This window comes from Myodes glareolus, chromosome 4, assembly GCF_982192425.1.
Source record: "Myodes glareolus chromosome 4, mMyoGla1.1, whole genome shotgun sequence".
Classification (NCBI taxonomy): Eukaryota; Metazoa; Chordata; class Mammalia; order Rodentia; family Cricetidae; genus Myodes; species Myodes glareolus.
This window is the reverse complement of record NC_142029.1, coordinates 43,436,932-43,462,498: the sequence shown is the minus strand read 5'-3', so window position 1 is coordinate 43,462,498 and position 25,567 is coordinate 43,436,932. Positions and strand designations below refer to the sequence as shown.

The 25,567-nt window shown below is 40.9% G+C and overlaps 1 pseudogene; it reads right to left on the bottom strand.

Annotated features, from left to right (window-relative positions):
• Positions 1-24,501: 24,501 nt before the first annotated feature.
• Positions 24,502-25,335, bottom strand: LOC125401421 (tripartite motif-containing protein 43 pseudogene; annotated as a pseudogene).
• Between the last annotated feature and the right edge of the window lie 232 nt (positions 25,336-25,567).

Genomic DNA, 25,567 nt, shown 5'->3' with positions numbered 1-25,567 from the left:
GATAAGAAACATGCCAGCCCTTTGCTTTGAAACAGAATACTATTTATATCTTCAAAGAGGTTAGTTATTATGCAAATGTCTTCTTTTCTTTGAGTTTGGAATATTTAAATTTTTATCTATTATTATTGTATGTACAACCATAATATATCTGGGTGACCCATACCTTGAAGCATACGTGGAGGTTAGAAGACAATTTTGCAGCGTTAGTCCTCCCCTTTATGTGGGATCTGGAAACAGAACTCAGGATTCCAGGTTTACACACTGTTCCATTTCATCAGCTCATGCACATGTGCACATATATGTGACAGTGTATATGCATGCATGTGTGTGCATGAATTCAGGTGTGCCCATGCCACAACACACAAGTAGAGGCCAGGGAATAACCTCAAGTATGTGTCCTCACTTTCTGCCCTGTTGGAGATAATAATCTCCCCCTCTGTCATTTGCTGCTCTGGATGCTGGGGTATCACTTTTCATCTGACGTTGTGAGCACTGGATTCAATAGCACAGGACTGTTCATAGATGTGCTTGGGTTCTGGAGACTCAAACTCAGGTCCTCATGGTTTCCTGGCAAGAATTAACCCACTAAGCCGTCTCCCAAATCCCTTTCCAAACATTCTTGAAACAAAATCTGAACAAAGGCAGTCAGGGCACTGACAGATGATTCTTCCAAGTAAATTTCAGTGTAATGATAAGTTTCCCAAGTTCACATTTGTTAGTGACAAAACCAAGATTAGAACCTAAGTCTCTCTGGTTGGCGTGGCTAAGCTCCACCTACCCTGTGAGGACATATGTCTGTCTGATTGGCATGCCTAAGCTCCATCTACATTGTAAGGGCATAAGTCTATCTAGTTAGCATTGCTAAGTTCTTACTACACTGTAAGGATACTCAGCAAAGGGCCTCTTTAGATTTGTGGAAAAATCTAGATTTTTCTAGTCATCTTAATAAATGAGGAGCCAAGAAGATATGGGCAGACAATTAACTGTGGAGATATTTGTTAAGACCTTTCTCCTCTCCAAAGCTGGGATATGGAGAACATTCACTCCCTCTGAAACATTACTCTTCAAACTGTGAAGAACATTTTAAAGACTTTAACTGTAAGAGTGACAGGAAAAACATCTAGGCTATCTTTGGATGCTACTTCCAAGGCCTTGAATTTTAATTCTAGCTTGAGTTAAACACTTGATGAAAGAAATTTAAACACTTTGTATGCTATAACAGAATTTTATGGAGCAGAATGTTTCCACAGTCAGCCTTTTCACACCAGTGGACTCTCCATTCAGAAAATATTTCAAAATGAGGGATGATCATGGCTTAAGTTCTCTTTAAAGTCAGAGACTTGGATTTCACAGTTTGCTACTCAGAGCAAAGAGATGGCGTTGTTTGAAATGCAATAGACTGCTCTTGCGCAAGCTCCTTCTGCCACACCAGGCTTGTCAGGGTGGACCAGGGCTGGGCATGCAGAGCTTCATCCTTGCATTCCTATGTGTTTCCTCCTTGTCCTGAACTGCTGCCCAGAATCTCACCATGGAGTAGATTGTGTTGCTGCCATTTAGGGTCAAGGCCAGTGTAAATGCCCACTCTAACACCGATTTCTGGTCCTTGGGGACCAGGCTGTTAGTGATACAGGCCTTTACCTTTTCAGTACAAGTGTCTAACTCCTTCATCACTACGGTGGCCACAAATAAAGGCAAATAATGTTTTCTGACCTCTTGGGAGAAGAGGGTTCTCTTGCAAAGGGGAAATGGTTTTATCTGATCTTAACTGGGTACGCCTTAGCAGGAATGTTCCTGTCACAGCTTGAAGATCAGCTACCCCAGGCTACGCTAAAGCCTAAGCTTTTTGTCTCCTGCTTGCTGCAGACTGGTTTCCCAGTTCCTGCCCTGCACAAATGAAGCCTGCTCAAGATTTCTTTCTGATTCTGAGGGACAAAGTGTTAAAACAATCCTGGATCAGTGAAATCTTCTTTTGCCTTGGATCATGTCCCCAAGTAGAAGGAGCTTAAGTCTCCTTTCCAGGATTTGAAGTCCATTCAGAACCCACAACCCAAGCAGGTATGCTACCTGGTATTAGGGGATTTCTTGCTGATGAATATGGTACAGTCAAAGCCTTGCTTGGCTGCAAAGGAAAACCAGAGAAAAATAAAGATGTGCTTTCGTTGGTAACATATTGTGGGGTCAGGATGTTTTTCTAGTGACTCACTTGAAAGAAAAAAAAATGGTAGGAAAAATTAAACTCAACTTCATGACAAAGTCGGGATGGCTTTCCCTCACAGCAGTTCCAGCCAAGACTACTTTCGTGTCAGCTAGCTGTATGTAATTCTAGAGTATCTAGTAAGCTTGACTCTAAAACCTAGCTAAAGGACTAGCTGTTCTGTTTATTAAATGATAACCCTGAAGTGAGCTGCTTCAGACAACTTATGAAGCATGCATATTAATTGACATTTTGATTAATGAACAATATCCTGACATTCTGAGCATGTCTGTGCCTTACAGGCATATACATAGAAGCCACTTGGTCCCCTCCTCTCCTTCCTGGCTCCTACATTAAATGTCCTTCTCAGCCAGAGTATCCCCATTGTTGCCAGGTACACGAGGAGATAGGTTAGAGGCGTACGTGATCTCATCAGGGCTAAATACTCCATGTGTAGTGAGTTCTGTCAAGTAGTAAGATTGGGCAGTGTGGGTTGCTTGGATTTTTTTGTACACTTTTAATCTTTTTATTGGAGACTTTCTTACAGCCTGATTACGTTCCTTATATCCTTGTATATAAAGAACAAACTCATCCCACCCATACTATGCAAGTGGCTGAGGCCCATGTCCAGCCCTTGACTGTTTTCAAAATATTGATGTGCCCTTGGTAATCATAACTCACGGCCTATGCACTTCTACCTAGGCATAGTTACCCATCTTCATCCCTTTCACCCAGGAGTGCCCTTTCCTCTGAACTTCAGCGTTCAAGCATTCAGGTTTCAGAGTCTAGGTCAAGGCCATTTACTCTAGACAGCTATGGATGCTGCTTCTCTTGTTCTGTGCAGCAGAACCACTCAGATGTTTACCCGAGTTATGTAATAACACAGTGTACTTGGCAGTACCATTCTGTGTGCCACTGTTGGTGCCACCCCTTCACTGTGAGCCCCTGGGGCTCATTCTCCTTTGGTTTCATACCTTCCTAACAAGCTCAGTTATTTGTCTGGAATAAATGAACTGAAAAAAAAATGATGCCCACATGCTCCCTATAATGCACTTGAAAAGGGAGTAGGAAGGACAGACAGAAGAACAAACTGAAATTGGAAAGCAACCTGTCTTAACATTTAACCCATAATTACTCGTGACAGCAATCCCCAGAATGAAAGCGCCAGACAGTTTAGTGTTTTCCAATGTCTTGGTCTTTCCTTTTATGTCATTATTCATTCAGCAATGCTTTCTCCTGGGCAAAGTGTGGATGTGACTCTTTAGGTTCCCTTTGAACAGACTGTTTTATAATAAACTTTTGTTCATAATGCAGATCTTCTTTCTCTCTGTCACTTAACTACAACTACCTCCGTTATCTTAAAGCAATAATTTGATGGATGAGTAACTGCCTTTCCCTCCAGGCAAAGAAGGCAGAAAGCAGAGCCAGGAAAGTTAATTCAAAGTAGCATCACCAAGGAAAGCACAGCTTGCAACAGCGTGGGCTGCCACCGCACACTCCTGAGGGTGTCGTCAGTGCCACAGTGGCACCCGTTTCTTGACATCCTAGAGATAGAATTATCCTAAAATGCATTTTAGCCCAAGTCCATACTCTGAATGAGGCAGACTTATTTCACAGACGGTGACTGAACCACCGGGAATTTTATTGTCAGTTGGGGAGATGTTCAGTATTTGTGCTTTGCCACCTGTTATTTTGATAGCTGACTCTGTTTTCTTTCAAATACCTGGCACTGGGTATTTGATGGTCCTGAGATCTTGAAGGAGCTTGTACTGACCCTACCATTTTGAACTCCTCTGCCCATTAAAAACAGAGGCTCTTACTCTACACATCACAGATTACGAATCTTTATTCCCTACCAGCCCTGTGCTCCAGATCTCTTAACACTTAGCAATTTTCAAGTATTGTGGTTGAGGTCATCTTTGAAAGACTACATTTATATTTTCCCCTCGTGAGGCAGAATCAATACCTCCCTGGCCGAGAGAAAGTGAATTGCTCCATTCATGCTGCAGGCTGAGTGGAAATGCAAATGAGTAGGCAATAAGGCCTGCATGTTTTGGAAACACAGGAACTAAAAAAAGAAAGAAAGAAAAGTGCTCCTGATTGCCGACTGTCTGTTGGAAATGTTAAATCTGTTCAGGTTTTAGTTTTATGAATTCCATCTCTCTGCCTTCTCCTGAAAAGTGGCTCATACCGAGCCTGCTTAATTGCCAGCAGGAAACCCAGAGTCCATGCAACACTTCACAGAGTTTCCGACTAACTTTCCACGCTTTCTGCAAAGCCAAGTCTCCCCCGAGTCCCGTCTCTCTGTTTCTCTTGCTCACTCAGAGAAACAACTTCCAGCAGTTGCATTCAGGAAGACACTTCTAAGATGCACTGGAAAGTCCGTTATTAAGTAAAGTGGGATCATTACGGTTTTGGAACGTCTTGAAAAGTTGTTCAAAGTCAGAACAGTGAAATTTGGGTTACGTGCAGAGAAAAATTAGTTGCAGTTTGTATAGGAGAGCAGAGTGTGTTTGTTTTTCCTAAGGGGCAGCAGTGTTACTCACTAGGCACTTTTGCGTATCTGTGAACATCCTTCCTCTCATTGCCTTTCATAGGAACCAACTGTTTAAAGTAGTTCCTTCTAGAACAGTGACTCTCAAACATAAGCAAGCTGCTGACATCCCTGCAGAATTGGGCATCACACAGATGGTTAATTCAGTAGCTGCAGGGCTTGGCCCATGAACATGTGTATATAATGTGTCTCCAGGGATGCTAGGCTGTGGCCTGAAGATCGCGTTTTAGGCATCACAGCTTTGAAAAGGAACAACTTAGAGAAGCCTCAGGGAAAAAGAACAGGGTTGTTGGGAAGGCGAACTCCAGCAAAGAGCTTAAGCACGGGAACCTTACAAACAACGGCCCATATAACAGCTAGTCTGTGAAAGAATATATTAGAAGTCCATGTTGTCAGCTCTAGCCAAGAGTTGTGGAATGAAGAAGACAGGATAAAAATTTCAAGAGCAAAAGAGAGAATGCAGTACAAGCCCTTTCTAAGAATTTAGCAACATTAAAAAAAGTTTATAAGCAAAATTATGTTACCATAGTAAAATCATCTTCCCATCCTCTTCCTCCCCTACAATGGAGTATGGTGTGATCCCTCCCTCTATGAGCTAACCGCACAGGGATGACACTTAACTATCCATGGATACATGATGGAACAGCATTCTTCTGATTCCCCAGTCCTCTTGAGTGTTTTCATTTGTTTGTTTTCATTTTATTTTATGTGTATGGGTGTTTTGCCTGCGTGTGTGTCTGTGTAACATACACACTCAATGTCTTCAGAAGCTTCTGAAGAGAGTGTCAGATCCACTGGGGTTAGAGTTACAGATGGTTTTAAGACACTATGTGAGTGCTTGGAAGTGAATCTGGGTCTTCCAGAAGAGGAGACAGTGAGTGCTCTTAACCTCTGAGCCATCTCTCCACCCCAGCACACAGTTTTTTTAACAGGTTCAAGCACTATATGTTTGAGAAAATACAGCCTCAATTGCTCTTGAAGAGTCTGCGACAGCCAAGGTGGGACAGGAGCTTCAGGATAGTCCTACATGTGGCAAACAGTTCAGTGACCTATGGCCTTCAAGTAGCATTCATCACCCTACATGGGGCACTAGCTGCTACTTCTACACAATGTCATCACCATGACAGTCTCTAATGAAGCATCTATAGCCTGATGTGAATACAGGCTCTACTGAGCCACAGCTTCCTAGCTTCTTAATATCGACTTTAAGAAGCTCCATTGTTCCATGAACTCAGTGTGGAAACAAAGATTTGAAGCCTGAAGTTTCTACTTGTTTGTAGGTCCTCCAAATTATTTTCTTACTTTTTCTTCATTCATCATTTTTCTAAGCTTTTAGGCTTTAAGCCCAAATGCTTGCGAGCTGGGCAGGCTTAGAAGCTATGAAAGTAAATAAGAGAAGCCAGACAGCAGTAACATGATAAAGAGTGATGAAGAAGGCTAGAAGGCTAGGCCCTGGAGACAGCAAACCTAAAAAAAAAAAAAAAAAAAAAAAAAAAAAAAAAAAAAAAAAAAAAAAAAAGAAAAGAAAAGAAAAGAAAAAGACCTAAGACTCACACATTTTCTAAGGCTAGGGAAGCCAAGCAACACATATATTTAGGCCAGTGGTACATCAGTCTTCTGGACTGTGAGCATCACTGAAGTTAGTGGGAACGGAAGATATGATGTCTGCCTCTTCTTTCCTCTTGGCTCTTCATGAGGAATTGAATATTGCAAGGCTGTTTTCATAAAGGCAGGGATTTTCCGCCTGTCCTGTTCACAGTTCTCTTCCCACCAAGACACCCTGTAGACACACTGCAAATATTTGTTGAATGATTGACTGGACATAAAAAAATGAATAAGTGATTGCTGAATGGAAGAATGCCCATTGTTATCCTAAGATACTGTCCAAATCTATTCTCTTTATCCTATGCAAATCACACTGGCTCCTAGACACCACATTGTACAGAATTAGTGTACATCTATGAACCTGTGGACTAGTGTCCTACACCAGGAGGGTTAGGGGCTCAGGCCTCCTTTCTGTTTCATTTTATTTTTGTTATTTGTTTGTTTGTTTGAGACAGATTCTCACACTGTAGCCCTGACTGGTTTGAAATGCACTATGTAGATCAGGCTGGTCTTGAGTTCACAGAGATCTGCCTTCCTCTACCTCCGAACTGCTAGAAAAGAAAGCATTGCCACCATGCTTGGCTATTGTATTTTATTTTTGAGACAGGGTCTCTCTATATTCAGGCTAGTTGTGTTTGCTGGAATGAGAATAACCCTTAATAGGCTCAGCTGTTTGAATACTTTGTCTCCATTAGTGGGACTGTTTGGGAAGTATTAATTAAGATGACCAGGTCTGGCCTTGTTGGAGGAGTTATGTCAGTCAGGGAGGGCTCTGAGGTTTCTAAAGTCAAATTCCTAGTGTTCCTTCTCTGTAGATGGAAATATGGGTACTCAGCTATTCCTGCCACCATAGCTTCTCTCTATCATAATGGACTCATCCATCTCAAAACATGTGCTCAATTAAAGGTTTTGCTGTTGTTGTTTACAAGTTCCCTTAGTCATGGTGTTTTGTAACAGCTATAGAAATGTTACTAATACACTAGCTTTCCTAGAACATATTGTGTAGCCTAGGCTAGCCCAGGAACTTAGGATCCTCCTGCTTCAGCTCCTGAAGGATTGAGCTACAGGTGTGTGTATCACCTACATGGTCCTAATCCTCTTCAATGAATCGTCTATTACATCACAACAAGAACACAGGAGTAAAATTAGGAAACTGTGTCAGGCCTGAGTGTGGCCTAAGTGGTAGTGTAAGGAAAATTGAAGGAAAAGTGTAAGGAAGGTTGAATAAAACAGACTGTTGTGATAGATGTCAGCAACTCCAAATGCCAGTCAAGAAATAGCCTGGGTAACCCAGGCTTAGAAGCTCAAGTTTAATACGAACTGTGCTGTGCTCCTTACGGGCACTAAGAAGTCATTGGACCTCCCTTCCCCTTGGGAACAATTATCATTGCATTGCTACCATCTGCTGTCCTTTCTGTTCCCACTGGTCTTCGGAGTTCATGGCTTTCTGCCTGCAGCTTCCTCTTTTATCTGAGGCCATTCTCTGAGACCCCAATCCACTGAAAAGAAAGTTAATCTTCTCCAATCTGCATGGTTGCTTCCACCCCTAGATTGTTTCCCTTGGTGAAGCATTTAGCACAAATCAGGAGCACGTGGACTCTGACAGAGCACTCTGGAGGAAGAATGGCTTTGCTGGTGCAGCTGTTTGCTGTCTGTGAACTTCTAAAAAGATGGTCCTGTTAAAACTGACCGATTTGAGGGATGTGTTGATGAGAAAGCATCCCTGAGCATGGATAGCTGGAGCCACTGATCATTTCTCTTTATAACAAGAATCCCCTCCATCTGTTTAAGTCCCAGGTCTCTATTGTGATTCTGTGCACATTCCAGGCCAAATTGCTGAATACTAATCCCAGATTTGCAGCCCTGATCTGCTGATGCTTAAAGCCAATGTGTAAGAGCTGTGACTTGCAGCATCCTGTGATAGCAAGACCATGATTCAAGAGCTTAGGACAAGTTCATCACCTGGACTTGTTTAATCACTAACCTGTAAAATACATTCTGAGAGGAGACGTAAGAAAACATATGGCCGGATGATTGTGAGAGACATGTGAAATGAAAATACAAGAAAGTATTTTCTTTCTTAGTAAGGGTACAGACCAGGGAAATGGTTAGCTGTTATTGTAGATGGTAGGGGTATTATGAATAAGAGTAAACTAGAAATCAAGAAGGAAGATACCATTGGGGGATTAATTATGGAGTCCCAGAAAACATAGATAACAAGCAGAGATCTAAGAGAGATGCATGGATTTCCCTGGGAAGGGGAAATAGAAGAGATCTCCTGGGTAAACTGGGGCAGGAGTGGCAGGGAGAAGGTGAAGGTATGGGAATATGAAGGATTGGGTTGGGTGGGTTGGGGGCAGGACAGATGGGAGAGCAATGAAAGAGATATCTTGGTAGGTTGGCCTTTAGGGGTTGGGGAGAAACCTAATGTCAGGGAAACTCCCTGGAATTCACAAGGATGACCCCAGCATAGACTCCTAGCAATAATGGAGAGGGTGACTAAACTGGCCTTCCCCTGTAATCAGAGTGGTAACTATCCTAATTGTCATCAGAGAGCATTCATCCAATAACTGATAGAAGCAGATACAGAGATCCGAGCCCTGAGCAGAGCTCCAGGGGTCCTATTGAATGGAGAGAGAAGAAGGGTTGCAAGAGCCAGGGAGGTCAAGGTCACAACAGGGGAACCTGCAGAGAGAGCTGACCTGAGTTCATGGGAGATCACCAGCTCTGGACTGATCACTAGGGAGCCTGTATGGGACCAACCTAGGCCCTCTGTATGTGTGTGACAATTGTGTAGCTTAATCTGTTTGTGATGCTCCTAGCAGTGGGATCAGGACCTGACCTTAGTGCTTGAGCTGACTTTTGGGAAACCAGTTCCATTGCTGGGTTGCCTCACCCAATTTTGATGAAGTGGGAGGAGCCTGGTCCTGACTCAACTTGATGTGCCACGCCTTCTTGACTCCCATAGGAGACCTGCCCCTTTCTGAATGGAGACAGAGGAGGAGTGGATGGGGGAGGGGTTAGAAGGGGAATGAGGGGAGGGAATGGGAGGAGAGAAGGGAGGGGAAACTTTGGTCAATATGTAAAATAAAAGGAAAAAAATTAATAAAAGTATTTTTTAAATTATGGTGGTAGCAGGAAATATCAGGGCAGCAGTCCCAGCACCTTGTGATAAATGATAAATGGAGGGGGTCAGGATGGCAAAGGGTAAGGAAGGATAGGGCATCAAATGCTGTGTGAGGAATCTCCCATCTGTTTCCCTAAAGGATAATAAATAACTCGGCAGGAGAGAGAGGTGGAAAGATTAAGCCAGTGTTGTTTTCATCCTCTCTCCAGCACAGCAGGCTCCATGTACTCATCGGTGATAACAGGAAGAAGTCTGACCATGACATAAAAAATGCAAATAAACCCAGGCGCCAACAAGGCATATGATCATGCTGCCCTTCTTCGTGCTTTATTTACTCTATTTTAAACTCGTATTTACTCTATTTTAAACTAAAGTACAGTTACATCATTCCCCCTTCCCATTCATCCCTCCAACCGCTCCCATGTTTCTACCACCATGGTCCCTTTTACTGTTTTATTTTTATTTTTGAAAATATATGTTTTCATACAATATAATCTGATTATTGTTGCCCCCCCCGCAAATCCTCCCAGATTGTCCCCACCTCCCCAAAATGTGTAGCCCGGGGTGGACTTGAACTCATGATCCTTCTGCTTCCACCTCCTCCAGCAAATCCTATCGGCATAAGCCACCTCAGCAGGCCCTTTCTTCTTTTATTATTGTTGCTAAGGTGTATATAGAAAGATAGATGCATGAAAAAGAAGACCACTTGCTGAGCCCATTTGTGCTGTTTGTGTGGATGTAGTTTCAGAATGATTACGATCTGAGAAAGCTGAGAAACAAAGCACAGGTGTGCCACCCTCTGCCTCTACCTAATGACAGTGGGCCTGACCCACAAGATCCTTGGTCACCCTTCTCACTGGCGAGGAAGGCCACTGAGACAGACATAGACGAAGAGGACCGGAAAGATGTGAGCAGTGGCAAACTCTCTATGCTAGAAGCATGCACAGAGAGTTCCAGAGGGCTGATGGCGATGTGAAGTTCAAGGAGAGAACACAGTCCATTTTGATGACATGGATTACAAAGTAAACATGCCGACATGAACAGAAGAAAGCAAGGATAAGCCAATGATGTGGGATTTGCCACTGTATGCTGTGAATACCATTGGCTAATGAATAAAGCTGCTTTGGCCTACAGCAGGGCAGAATTGAGTAAGGCAGAAATTCCAAGCAGATAAAGGAGGAGTCAAGGCGGAGTCAGGAAGCTGCCAAGTAGCAGCTCAAGGAGAAAGATGACCATGTGCCAGTATTGGCAAACCATGAGCCTCATGGTAAAATATAAAATAATAGAAATGAGTTAAGTTAAGATGTAAGAACTAGCTAGAAATATGCCTAAGCTAATAGTTTCTGTGTGATTCTTTCGGTGCTGGGTGGCCGGAAAACGAACGGAGCAGCCTCCACCCACAAGCCTAAGCTTTCTACCATCCAAAAATCCCTGAAGAAAAACTACTTCAGCATACAGCTCTGCAAGAGAATGTGAGAGTGGGAGGGGCACACCAGAGACCACACTGACACTTCCAGAGCACAGCAAAGCTACCGCTTTACCCGTGAACAAGGTGTGGTGATTAATATTGAGACAGGATCTAGAACCATGTAGGAAGGAGACAGGCTTCCAGACATGCTCTGGGGGGTTAGCAACATTGGTGGAAAGACAGAAACACTGAGAGTGGCAAGTATCATCACACACAAGAAAACACAATTCTAGGTGAAGAGAAAATGTACTTCAAAGAACAGTCCTATTCTTGTCTCGGAGTGTACAAGATATTAATAAGAATATGAAGAAGAATGAAAAAGAAAGCACAAGAAACAACAGTTGCCAAGAGGCTGAGAGCAGAGAATGATTGCAGTCCAACGGCATCCTTAGAGCAGCTCCATGTCTGTTTGATAAATTGGAAGTCGAAGGAAAAGAGACACACTGAAAGTCTATTAATGGGACAGAGAAAAGGTTCAAGATAAAGTTAATGTCAGAAAGCACTTCAGAAGAAGTTGGTAGAGGGCAAAGTTAATCCAACTGATAGAAAGTATGTGTCCTTGTGATCATGGCACCAAAAGATTAAGGCCAGTAATAGTCAGAAATGTTACAAAGGAAACTCCCCGAAATTAGAAGGAAATGCAGCTTGGAGGGCAGGTCTTCTCTCATTTCAAAAGGACTCAGGGGATTAGCATTTCACATGTCCTGGTTAGGTAATCAAGATTCAAGGACAAAGGGTTTTTTTTTTTTTTTCAAACAGAAAAGGGAATGAAATAAAAGAGGGAATAAAATCAGGAGTTTCTCCACTGCTGCACAATTTTCTAAAAATCAGTGTTGCCGTCTCTATAGCATCTCAAGTGGGAAGAAGAAAGCCTTCAAAATGTAATAGCCAGACCCAACAGGAAACAGCACTCTGGTGTCATAGAATACGAAAGAATATAGGGAACAGAATACAGGAGACCTTCCTAGGAAGAGCAATTCCAAATAAATCAAGTCCAGCAAGCAATGGCTAAGTGAGATATAATGCAATGACTTGCACAGCATCTAGTGCCATGAGCAAATAAATATCAAGAAAATTCTAAGACTGGAGCTGCAAACCATGCTGCCTACAGTGAAGAGTTGGGTGTGCAAGCAGCCAACACAGGTTGTAGTCAGTGAACTAGAAAATGCTCATTTAGCATTTGAGAAAGCTGCAGAAATGTCCCCATTAATGTGACAAAAAACACAGGATACTAGATCAACTTGACTTTGATGTGTTAAAGAAAACTCAGAAATACATCAAAACATGACAGCTATCACTTTTTAAAAAATTGTTATGGGCTAAATTGTGCAATAACAAAAACTTATATATTAAAGTCTTCGGCCTGAGTATATTAGTAGACTGCATTTGAAAATGAGGTCTCTGAAGATGTACCGCTGGGGAAGGGAGAGTCAGTTTTCTTTAAGGAGGTAACTTCTGGTTGTCATCCTCGCTCTAGTGGATGGCCCCATGTCCAAAAGTATATGGACAACACAAATTGGAGTCAAGGGGTTACTAAATCTAAATAAAGAGAGAGAGAGAGAGAGAGAGAGAGAGAGAGAGAGAGAGAGAGAGAGAGAGCACAGCTGGGGTTAAGGACATAGGGATGGATTTGGGAGAAGAGCAGGGAAGAGTTACGGGGAAGACGATCAAATTCATTATATAAAACTAAAACTCTCAAAGAATTAACAAAAATGTTCATTTTCAAAAGAGAAGTAGTTAAGGCAAAATGAGACCATTAGAGTGAACCAAGGTCCTTGTAAGCAGAGAGATTAGAACACAGGCGGGACAAGGAGTCCACTCTGCTTGGACATAAGAAGGCATTCACCTGCAGGTCAGAAGCAGGGACCTCAAAGAAGTAACCACCGCCCACTCTTGACATTGGACTACTACCTTCCAGAACCCTGAGAAAGTGACCTGTTGTTTAGACCACACAGTCTATTTAGACACAAGGTTCTGGCATTTTAGCAAAACAATGCAGAACCCTACTCTTGCTTTTGCTACTTTTAATTGCTTTTATTTTTGACATTTTAATCACATCATTGTTCCCTTCTCTGTCCTCCCTTCAAACTCTCCCATATACTCCCCTTGCTCTCTTTCAAAGTCATGGCATCTTTTGTCATTAATTGTTATGCATATGCATACACATGTGTATTCTGGAATATTTAAACACAGCCTGCTCGGTTCATATAGTCTTGCTTGAATGTATCTTTTCAAGGCAGGTCACTTTGTACCAAATAACCAATTAATTAGTGTGCTCTTTCCTGGGAAAGACTGTGTCTCTGACTCTTAGCATTCCTTGGTTGCCTGGAGTTCTTTGTGTAGGGATAAGGTCTCTTCTACTTTCCCCAGTCCACTTTGGCACGTCTGCTGGTGCTGTGTTTGTTCAGCTCACACTTAGGCAGTCCTATTGGCGATACTTTATGGGTGTAGCTTCTGAAATTCCGAGAGGACCGAGAGTCTCACAGAAAATCCCCTGTTCCTCTGCTCTTACTATCTTACTGCCCCCTCTCCCACAGTGATTTGATGGAAAACTAAGAAAACACCTGAAAGGCCCAATAGGATGGTCCAGAACAGAGGTTTAACATACCTAGTTCTCTGACGACTCCATGCAGGTAAATAATGTACTTTGAGCACTTTATCCCCATCTGCCCTCACCTCCTTCTCACAAGTCAACATCTACCTCTTTCCTACAAATTCCCTTCACATACCCATATCTTTTTGTTTGTTTTACAACCCACTGAATTTCACCATGGCTGTCTGTGCTACCGTGGCTTTGAAATAATGTACTGGAGCCTGGCAAATCACCTGTGGTATAGTACCTCTTTAAAATGCCGGACAAGCCATTTGTTTTGTTTTTCTTAAATGCAGAAGAAGGAAAGTGCATTAAAAGACACATGAAATAAAGGTAGTTTAAAGCCACCCTGCTCATATATTTTTATTTGTTGCTACGAACATACATGAGGTGTCCCAAATGACATTCAATTACTGCTAAAAGTGCAGTTGTTTCAGAGTTGGAATATTAGGAACTTTTTGTACTGAGCATATATAATTTTATCAAAGAATCTGCAGTGTCATATATAATAATATATATGACATAATAATATGTCATATTATTATAATATGTCAATAATAATATTATATTATTGACAATAATATAATATTATATTATATTAATAATATAATTATTATAAATTATTAAAAATTAATATAAAAATAATATTATATTATTGACAATATATGTCAATAATATAATAATATATATAATAATAATAATAACAATAATAATAATAATAAGCCTGTAGTTTCAATTCACATTGGGAAACTTTATTGCTACAACTCCAGTAAAAATTTTTCCAAGAATATACCTGCACAGCACACATACAAATGGGCAAAGAGACAAACAAATTACCCATTCACTCACAGGCATGTTCACAGATAAGCTTAAATACACACACACACACACACACAGAGAGAGAGAGAGAGAGAGAGAGAGAGAGAGAGAGAGATGCATTTTAAGTGGGTTCATACTTGTTTTGTACGAAACTTAAGCCTCTTAGAAAATACAGTTGTATAACCTTGGCCTGATGTCTACTTACTCTACACTGGAAACATATGAGTTAATTTTTCTCACCCATATCCTAGTTAAGGACAGTTGTCTATTGATCCTTGTTTTCGTACACCCCATGACATCTCTTCCTAGAATACATTTAAAGAGAAGATCCAGAAGAATATTAAAGGAATAAAACACTAGGACAAAGAAGAATGCATTCACAAATGTAATAATGACTTAACATAAAGAACTATATTAATTTAATTTATCACATAGGGAGACTTAAAGAATAATTTAATCTCAAAAAGCATTGGCTTAAACTTTAGTAAACAAATACCTGCTTTCTTCAAGAATTTCTACCTTAATTGAACAAGTTTTATAAACTACAATTAAAAAAGAAGTATAAAAATAGCTTCTCTGCATACCAGCAATGAGTGCAGTATGCAGAGGAAAGAAAAATTAAGAAGCAAGGAATGCTTCTACAGAAGCAATAAAATAAAGAATAACCAGAATTTCTGAATAATGCTGAGTAAAATGCCTATAAGAAAAACTATAATTGTTTTTCTGAAGACTGCAAGATTTTCTTAGAATATATACTATGATCCCAAATGATAAATCTCAGTGCAGCAAGACAACAGTGACCTTAATTAACATGAGCTCGAATTGCGTGGTTACCTAAATGATACTGTTAACTACGTTTTAGATAATTGTGGAATATATATCAAGCAGGAAAATATATATCTCATACTATTACTTTATATGTGTTTGGGAAAAGGCAAATAGACATGAATATACACTCTGAGTACACATCAGTATATGCATGATAATCATACACTGGAGTATTTTAAATAGGGCCGAGCGAAATAGCTACTTCTGGAAATATAAGAATACACTCTGAAGTTCTTTAAGGGGAGAAAGATCACACCTTTAGGAGAAAAGGGCAAATTCTGAGGGCAGAGAGAAGCTAATGAAACATGTCTCAGCATTCCTCGATTAAACAAAAGACTGTCTCAAATTGCAGGAGGGGTCTTAGAATAATGTGCACATAAACATATGCTCTTCTTTGAGTGAAATTTGGACAGGTGCACATTGAAACCACTGTCCCTTTGTACCCATCTTCCCCCTGGTTGACTTCCTTCCCTGTGGGCGACAAGTCCAGAGGCTCCCCTGAAGGCAACTGCTATAATCATCACCTGCAAAGGCTCTGACACCTGACCATGCATCAAACAGACATTCCTTCCTGCTAGGAATACATGATGAATTAAAAATAATTACAATCCCATTAAACGCTTTCTCACTTTTGAGCCAAACACTTGTGCAATACAGACGACATCACGACCTGCGTTAACACCATGCAAGTCTGTGTGACAGCTAAGAAAACGAATGTCAGTTGCATGTTGTGTGTATGTATGCCACTTCTTGACTATTAAAGACAAATTTCATTCCGCCATACAAGAAGATGAATTGTTTGATCTCTCCATGGAAAATTAGAAAGAAAACCATGCCACATACTGAATCACAGATTGTGCAGGCAACACTAACAAAGGAAGCAAGGACATTAGAGAAACAAGCCAGGCAATTGGTGTAAATACTGCATTATTTTTCTAATTTTATAATGTTTGTGATAATTGTCAACTTTTTGTTTTTGTAACATACCCTCTTCACTCATTCTAAATAAAGAAATGTTCCTTTGGACATAATTTTATATTTTAAATTTTGTATTCTTTTTCTTACAGATAACTCAAACAGTTAAAATGAATAGAGGATTCCCATGAAATTTTGATATGTCTTTGTTCAATGAAAATAATTGTGGGTCATAAAACAGTGGTTTTATGAAAACAATGCGGAGTATTGAGGTCCACTCACCCAATGCCTCCAGTATCCTGGTGTGTATTTAATGGAAGGGACTTGGCTAACTGAGGGTACTTGAGACCCACTGTCTGCAGAAACATGCTTCTATAAAGCCTAGAGAGAGATGGAAGTTTGCCCCTCCCCCATTTCCATCTTCTTCCCACCAACCCCTCAATATCGACCATCACCAGACAAACCTGTCCGTCCATACGTGTGTGCATATTGTTCTTAAGAATGGTACAGCACATCCTGCCACAGTATAGCATGGCCTATTCATTGAGTCCCACACGTTTCTTAGGAGGTTTGCTGTTACTGATCATTCTTGTGTCTTTGTGGATTTTTGATTTGGTTTGATTTGGTTTTAGCTTGTTTGTTTGTTTGTTTGCTATAAGGCCTTACTATGTAGCCAAAACTGGCCCCATAATTGCCATTCTTCTGCATCCACTTGCTGAATATAAGGAGGACACAAGCTTAGGTGCTGTTAATAATGCCGTCTGCATTAAATTTTTCCTCTTCCTCCAACATATAGTAGCACAATTCAGTGCTTTTCTTGTACATACCTCACACAAGTGACTGTCTCTTTACCATAGGAACCTATCCAGTTCACAAGCCTGGAAGCAGCATTCGAGAAACATTTAGTGTGTCTGGCAAGTCTCTCTGACTGCAGGTTTATTTAAACAAAATAAGAGACAGAACAAGAAAAAGAAAAATCAGATAAATTTGCCTGTACCCTGAACTCTAAAGTGAATATAAATGGATTTGTTGCTTTGGAGTTTTTTTCCAAAATATTGTTCTTAACTAATGCAAATTAAATAAAACAACACTAGTTTACAGCTTAGAAGCTAATAACTGTAGCTAATGATAATCAACCCTGCTGCAACCCGCATGCAGGCTTTGTGATTGGTCTGACTGGGTTAAAAGAGAATGCAAAAGCAAGAGAAACACATACAGAAAACTGGTGATTAGGTGGGCCATCTTCTGTGACAGAGAGGCACCAACATCCTGGAAACTCAGCATATCTATTATATACAGGTGAAAAAGGAAGTGAGTTAGCTAATTCCAGGAGGAAGAAGCCATAGTTGACGCTTTCTGCACATGCGGTCAACATCTGTACTTGGATCAGCAGAAGACCTTGATATTCCTCTGAGCTTAAAACATTGGCATCCTAGAAATGGCTGTATTCTTATTATGAATTCTCACTTGTACAAGCGTGCACTGGATCCCCATACAACCCCTAACTCAACCTCTTCTAGTGGTCCTCTATGGAATAAAGGAGGGCATAAAGAACACTATATGGAGGACCAAGAACGGTCTTCACAGAAGCATTTTATTCTACATTGTATTTCTCACCATTAATCTTTACATCAATTAATCAAGGATCGCGCCTAGTTCATTGAATATTAGAGCAGGAATTCAAACAAAAAGAGAGAGAGGGAAAGGAAGGGATAGAGGGAATAAGAAAGAAAGAAAGAAAGAAAGAAAGAAAGAAAGAAAGAAAGAAAGAAAGAAAGAGAGAGTGGGGGAGGGAGGGAAGGGGAGGGAGAATGGAAGAGAGGGAAGGGAGGAAGGGGGAGGGAGGATGGAAAGGAGGGGGAAAGGAAAGGAGAAGGGGGAGGAGTTAGGGAGGAGGGAGGGAGGGAGGCCATTTCAACAGCAATTACAGCAATAGAAAACACTTTCTCTTGATTTGCTGCTTCTATTTTCACTTTTCAAAATAGAAAGAGAAGCAACAACCAAGACAAGAAAAATGTAATAACAGACAAATTATTTCCTGCAGCCCCTAGACTTCTGATGACTTTAGTGTACACCATAATATAAACAAATGTCAGAAATATAAAAGAGATTTAAGATTTGAACTAATAATAGAAATAACTACTGCTTAAATATGACCCTTGACTAAAAAATAGTTACTGCATCTTTTAAATTTTTGCTGAGAAAAGCATAACAAGAAGTCATTCTAAAGCTTTCTGGTATAGATTCTATAAATAAGGATTAACTATTTCAAACTTGATAATTTCCATTGAAAATTTGGTATATGAAACTGGTTACAATTACAGTGATGTTTCCAGAGACTAAAATATTATTATTCAAGAGGAAAAATAAACTAGTATATTTATAAAATGTCAGCATTTAACAGTTTCTAATTTTTTGGCACATTTAAAGCAAATGCTTTTAGCATTATACAACATCAGGATATGAGTGGCTCAGTCACTCTGGTTTGTTTTTAAGATAATCTTCTATTATTTGATTAAAAGGCAGGTTGTTATCTAAAAGGCTTGTGTAGAGGTCTTAAATCATCCTTTCTACAACTTCAAAGAAGAAGATGTTTATTAGTTGTGTAGGCTCCAGGGCATGAAGTTTCCAGCTGGAGTTGTCTAGTCTGAAACCCTGCTTCAAAGAGTACAGAAGCTGAGTGTCCAGACAGGAGCGAGGAGAAGTGTGCTATGCTTGGCTGGGTGCCCATCAGGAAGCTGGCACAGTGATGGAGTATCTCCCTAAATGATACTCACTAAAGATCAGCTGAGCAACTGATTAACCTTCAATAGTGTCAGGTGCTGTGGGCTGGAGACATTTAACAGGAATGTAGATTTGCACTTAGCTGGATGGACGTGGCTTTGTCACTGTAACCTAAGTGGCCTGGGGACAGTTCAGCCTTTTAGGAGACCTATTTGTGCATCATAAAGTGTTATTATCTACAAAAGAGTGTTTTAACAGAGAAACATCTGAGCTACATATCATCAAAATAAATTGTTACAAGTCCTTTCATTTGACAGGTCGTGATCCCTAATAATACTCAGACTCAACATCACTATAGGGTGACCCCATAAACTGTCTTTAACTTTTTGAGAGAGAATGTGAACACAGAGAAATAAAGAAAAAATTAGCACACGAGGAACCAAATACGTTTTCCTCCATGTCGCTTTAGAATATTTATGTAGAGAGGATTCTCCTCCAAAAACTTTGGAAAGAGAATCGACAGCGCCCTCTGAAGTGGCTACATATGCCGGGATAGTATCTGCCAAATCAGAACTTAGTGTTGCTCTTTTGAGATAACAAGATTTCTCCTTGGAGTAAATGCTCTTGTTAGAGCACGGCACCTGTTGAACACTCATCATCACCTTACACAGTGCTCAACACTGTGGGGGTGATCCACAACTTAATTTACATTCAGGCTCTCTGCCTCAAGAAGCTGCAATCAGTACAGCTGAACACAACCTGATGTGTTCTGAAGCAGCAGGGATTTCCACATGAATTTGGGCCAAATGAACCTAAATGAAAATTTACATCATCGAAGAGCAACAGCTTGAAAGTTCGCTGTTAGTTTTGTGCTGTCAATGCCACAACACTCTTGCTTTAGTGGCTAAATTTTAGGGCTTCTCTCTCTCTCTCTCTCTCTCTCTCTCTCTCTCTCTCTCTCTCTCTCTCTCTCTCTCCTCCCTCCTTCTCGCTCTCCTTCTCCATCGCACAGACAATAAAGTTACTAGAAAATCAGAAAGAGAACGTCCTCTGAGTTACTGCATTGCTGAACCTCTTGAGACTCATAGGCATGAGCAGATGCCAGCCGGTCTAGTCCTGGGTAAGGGAATTCAAACCTTCCTTCAGACTGTCCAAAGCCTGTGATTCCATCTCCAGGTTTAACCATTTTCTTCTTTGGTACTTGATGAAAACTTTTTTTAATTTTGTTTTGTTAGTAGTCGTCTAAACCCATTCGATCCTTAAAACTAGATTAATTTGTAGTGTACACAAGAACAAAAATATTTCTTTTCATTTATTTACTGAGACAGGGACTCAGTGTATCCCAGACTGGCCTCCAACTCTCTATAAAGACAAGTATGACTTTGAATTCCTTCTCAAATGTGGGGATTATAGACATTTGCCACCAAGGCAGGCTAAAAAATATTACTTAACTCAGAATCACACAGAAAGCATGCATTACCCATGGGAGAGGTAGACATCATTTTTTCTATAAAAGTGTGCTGCTCTCATGGCAGCGTACTTGAGGAAATCAATTAAAAGGAAGAATTCTTCTGGTTCCAGAGGTTGAAGCCCAGGATCAGTTGGTTGTGTTGTTGTGGAACCTGTGCCATGGTTACAGGTCACCCAGGAGACCTGAGTGGTAGAGCAAATCCTGACCAATCCACGGCAGGCAGTTGAGAATCAAGAAAATAGAGCAAGAGAGGCAAGGGCGAGGATCCCAACATCTTCCTTCTCTGGGGTTTCGTTTCCTCGGGGTTCCACACATCCCAACAGTACCATCGCCGAACAGCCAAGTTTGTAACTCAGTTTTGGAAAACACTTCATATCTAAATCATAAAAACCAGCATAATTCACCTTGTCGCTTAAGGAGCAACAATTGGTCTGTGTAGAAACACAGGGTCACGATTGCTTCAAAGCATTCCCACGTATAACTCTATTTCTAGCAGATTCTCCTTAGGAAGCAAAAGGCATGTGTGATCTAGGTAGAGCCAACTCTCTTCTACTGGGTGAATTATAGAAATAGAAAGTTCAAGTGTGACTGAATATATGCTGCAAGTTTAACCATTAGTAAACTCTCTCCATAAATCTAAATAAGTTTTCCTAAAATCGGATAACTTTTACTATCAAAATCAGGGATATGACCCAATTCTTTTAGCCTCATAAGTAATTTGAAACATTAGAATACACATAATCAAATAAACTATATCCCACAAATTACAGAAATTAATAATTGTTCTATTTGCTTATTATTATGTTCAACAATTTTTTTTATCTGTATGTATGCTTACAGGTAAATATTCTGCCCCAAACCACCCAACTGTTTAGAAAATGCAATATTATCAGAATTCCCAGCTTAAGTTTTACTAACCCAAGAAACTTAAGCCTACCAGCTGCTGGTTCTATACTTGTGATATACCCAATGGACTGTGTTTGCCAGCCAAATAAAAACCTCACATGTTGAAATAATTTATTTCTAAACCGAATATCCATCCACAAATTCTTCCATATGATTAACTCTTTTTCACTTTATCATCTTTTATATGTTTTAACAGAATAGAAAAATTGCTAATTTCTCCAGTTGTGAAAATAAATTTAATAAGAGAAATTTGAGAGGGTAGAAAGAGAGAGTAGCTAAAATGGAGAATCCACTTTTGCAAATTTCATATACATGACTCAAGTTAGATGCTTTCTTAAGTGTTTTGTTTGTAATCTATTGATAACCCATTTAAGAGTATAATAAATATGTTAGTGTTGACCGAGGTTCCCATTCTGCCTGATCACTCAGCCATTCAGTACCAATGAAATACACAGAAGTCTACATTAATTACAAACTGGTTGACCTAGTAGCTCAGGCTTCTTATTAATTAATTCTTTCCTACATCTTAAAATAGCATGTAATTCTTCTCTGCGTCAGACACATGGCTTGGAATATTTTTTAGAAAGGCATTTTCATTTTGCTTCCTCTGGGTCCAGGTAATGACCACAGACTGCATCTTTACTCTTCCCAGAATTCTCCTATACCCATTGCCCTGCCTACTTCCTACTGGTCACCCCACCTATACTTCCTGCATGGCTACTGGTCAATCAGCATTTTATTACACAAGTAAAAGAAACAAATCTTTACAAGGTAAACCATTTTCCCATGGTTTCTTTATTTTATTTCTATTTTCTTTATTTTTTTTTTTTAGTTTATTAGATCTGCCTGCCTCTCCCTCTCAGCTCTTGGTATTAAAGGTGTGTGCCACCACACCTTGAACTCACAGAGATTTGCCTGCCTCTGCCTCCCTGATGTTGGGACTAAAGTTGTGGGCCACCACACCTACCTAGTCTCTTTCTTTCTTTTTATTTTAAGGACTTTATCCTTTTACCTCTTCTCTCCCAAGCTTACATATGTTTTAAACACACTACAAACCATTTAGAGGTTTTTTCATCTGAATCTATCTTTACTATATATTTCTCTTTTGCTAACAACATGAGTCTTTATTTTGCTAAGCAATACAGCGTAGATTAATGCCGTGACTGGAGCCATGTTTATTGTGGCAACACTGTGGAGTTTCAAAGTCCCTGCCACCACCAAGAAGCACCATTTAAAAAAAAAAAAAGACTTATTTATTAATTATGTATACAGGGTTCTTCCTGCATGTTTGCCTTCAGGCCAAAAGAGGGTCCCAGATCTCATTACTGATGGTTATGAGCCATGATGTGGTTGGTGGGAAATGAACTCAGGACATCTGGAAAAGCAGTCAGTGCTCTTATCCTCTGAGCCATCTCTCCAGCATAGTGGGAGGGCCTCTTAAAAGAGTTGCAAGGTTTTTGCTTCTAAAGCTGAGTCAGGAAGCCTCTCTTAAATGAGGTGCCCTTGACTCTAGGAAACAGAGCCCACCTGAGGAAATGCTACCAAGTAGCCATGCTTAACTCTGTTCTTTTTGTTTCTACAATTACTTTCCAAGCTCTCTCAGGTTTTAAGTGAGTTTAACTGTCCACATTGAAGTCATTCTGTTGACAGAGGTTTCTGTCCCACCTGATCCCTCAGCTATTCGGTCCCAAAGAAACACACAGAGGTCGACATTAATTGTAAACTGGTTTGTACAGGTAGCTCAGACTTCTTATTAAGTAATTCTTTCTTATGTCTTAAATTAGCCCATAATTCTCGTGTATGTTAGTTACGTGACTTGGTACGTATTTTTAGTGAGGCATTCCTCTGTGTCTGGGTGATGACTTCAGACTACACTTTTCCTCTTCCCGTTATTCTCTTGTTCTCATGACCTTACCTCTACTTCCTGTCTGGTCGCCTTGCCTTTAATTACTGCCTGACTACTGGCCAATCAGCATTTAATCAAACAAGTACAAGAAACAAATCTTTACAGGGTAAAACCATTTTCCCACAACACTCTCCACCCTCTGAATCAAATCTCCCTTGTTTAGGTTCTTTCTGACCATTATCCATACAACTTGGTTTTTTTGTATGAGAACAAAACATGAAAGTACCGAGTTGTAACTGCTCTCATTAACATGTGTTGCTTTTTATTAATAGGTGGGATATTAAACCAACTGAACATTAACATTAACATTTCGTTAACCTCTCATTAATATAAATTGTTTTTTATTTAATATATAGGATATTCGACCAACTGAAAATCTGTATGCACATGCATTGAAAAGAGTGTTTCTGGTTAAGAAACTTGAATGTTGAGCTCCCATTAGAACAGACACACTGTCTCAGTGGGTGGACCAACCCCTCTCGGTCCAGACTTCTTCGCTCATCTTCTCCTTCCTTCTGCTCTTCAACTGGACTTTGGGAGCTCAGTCCATTGCTCTGATGAGGGTCTCTGTCTCTATCTCCATCCGTCACCGGAGGAAGATTCTATGGTGACATTCAAGATAATAATCAGTGTGGTGGTGGGGCAAGGCCAGTTCAGGCACCCTCTACTCTGCTGCCCAAGGACCTAGCTGGGGACACCCCCGTGGACACCTGGCACCCCCTCTAGAGCCAAGTATCTTGCCAACCCTAAAATGGCTCCCTTAATGTAGATATCTTCTTCCCTGCTCCTATATCCGCCCTTTCTCCATCTCTACCCTCCCACTCGCCCAAGCTCTCTCCAGTCTTTCCTTTCTCCCTTCTCTCTCCCCTCTCCCCTTCCCCCACCCCCACCCTCACCCCTATGTTCCCAACTTTTGCCCAGCAATTTGTTTGCTTCCAATTTCCAGGAGGATCTATATATGTTTTTCTTTGGCTTCACCTTGTTATTTGGCTTCTCAAGGCTTGTGAACTATAGGCTTAATGTCCTTTGTTTATGACTAGAGTCCACTAATGAGTGAGTACATACCATATTCCTCTTTTTGGGGTCTGGGTTATCTCACTCAGGATAGTGTTTTCTATTTCCATCCATTTGCATGCGAAATTCAAAATGTCATTATTTTTTTACCGCTGAGTAGTAGAAAAAGAAATTCTAAAAATGTGGAAATACCATTCCCATATATCATAAAGTTAGGTTCTTGAGAATCTAAGAGCCACAAAAGTTCATGGAAATTGTCTGTCTCACCTTATTGATACTTTGATTTGCTTCATCTGAGAGCAAGAAAAACTAATGTGACGTAGCAGCTGGCTTTCTTTCCCAATGCTGTTCAGGAACAGCCAGGGTTTTTCATGGAGTTAAATCAGTCCATGGACGGCTAGGCCACCGAGTTCTGGTATCATGGCCAGGGGCTTGCTCAGTTGTATTGACTCGCTCCTTCTGAATATGTCATCAAAATCCTGCAGCACTATCACATATGGCTCCTGGGACATCACCATCAGCTCCTGATACATTTCTCTTAGTTGTTTGCTCGTTTCAACAATCGTGGCTTTACTTTTCCGGAGTTTCTCTAAATAATAATTGCCTTCTTCTCTCAAACACTCAATATGCTCTTCTTCCTGTACAGCGAGGTCTGGGTAAGATGCCCTGAACTTTGCCCTTATTGCTTCTTCTCTTTCAATCAAGCAGGTCTCCCACAGACTTATCATCACTATCTCTGCCTCCAGATTCTCTTCATTTTCTTGGATCTTCTCCCACAATGATTCCATTTGCTTCAGAAGTCTCTCCATTTGACCCTCAGCAGCTGCTTCAATGGGACAGTGTTTGTGACCTCTGTGCTCATGGGAGCCAGAGCAGAGTCGACAGAGGTAGATGCTGTTCTCCATACAGAAGATCCCCTTGGTCTCCTTGTGGATCACACACTTATTCTCCTCGGAGATCAGGTACTTCATGAGGCTAGCTTGTCTGACGATGGACACCAGCTTCTTCAGAACAATGCTCGTTTTGAAGTCCTTCTGCTGGGATGGTTCCCTACACGTAGGGCAATGGGCAGGACTGTCTTCCCAGGAAAGGTGGAGGCAGGCTCGACAGAAGCTGTGGCCACAGCTTATGGTGACTGGGTCTGTAAGGTAGCTCCGGCAGATCGGGCAGGTGAGCTCTTCCTGGAAGGCTTGTGAGAGGCCTGACTCCATTTCTCCAAGGAATTGTCTCTAGCCTCAGCAGTGTTTACGAGAGACACCACAGTATTAGCTCTGTTCTCTGGTTCAAACTTCAATGTTCGGAGGTGATAAATCCAGCAGTCTCTGGATCCAGAACGTGTGGGAACACACTCCGCCTGCTCTGGTAAAGAATGGGCTAGGCTGGGCCCAGGAGTGTCCTTATATAGTCTCTTAAGGCCACGCCCACTTCCTCCCATTGTTGGCT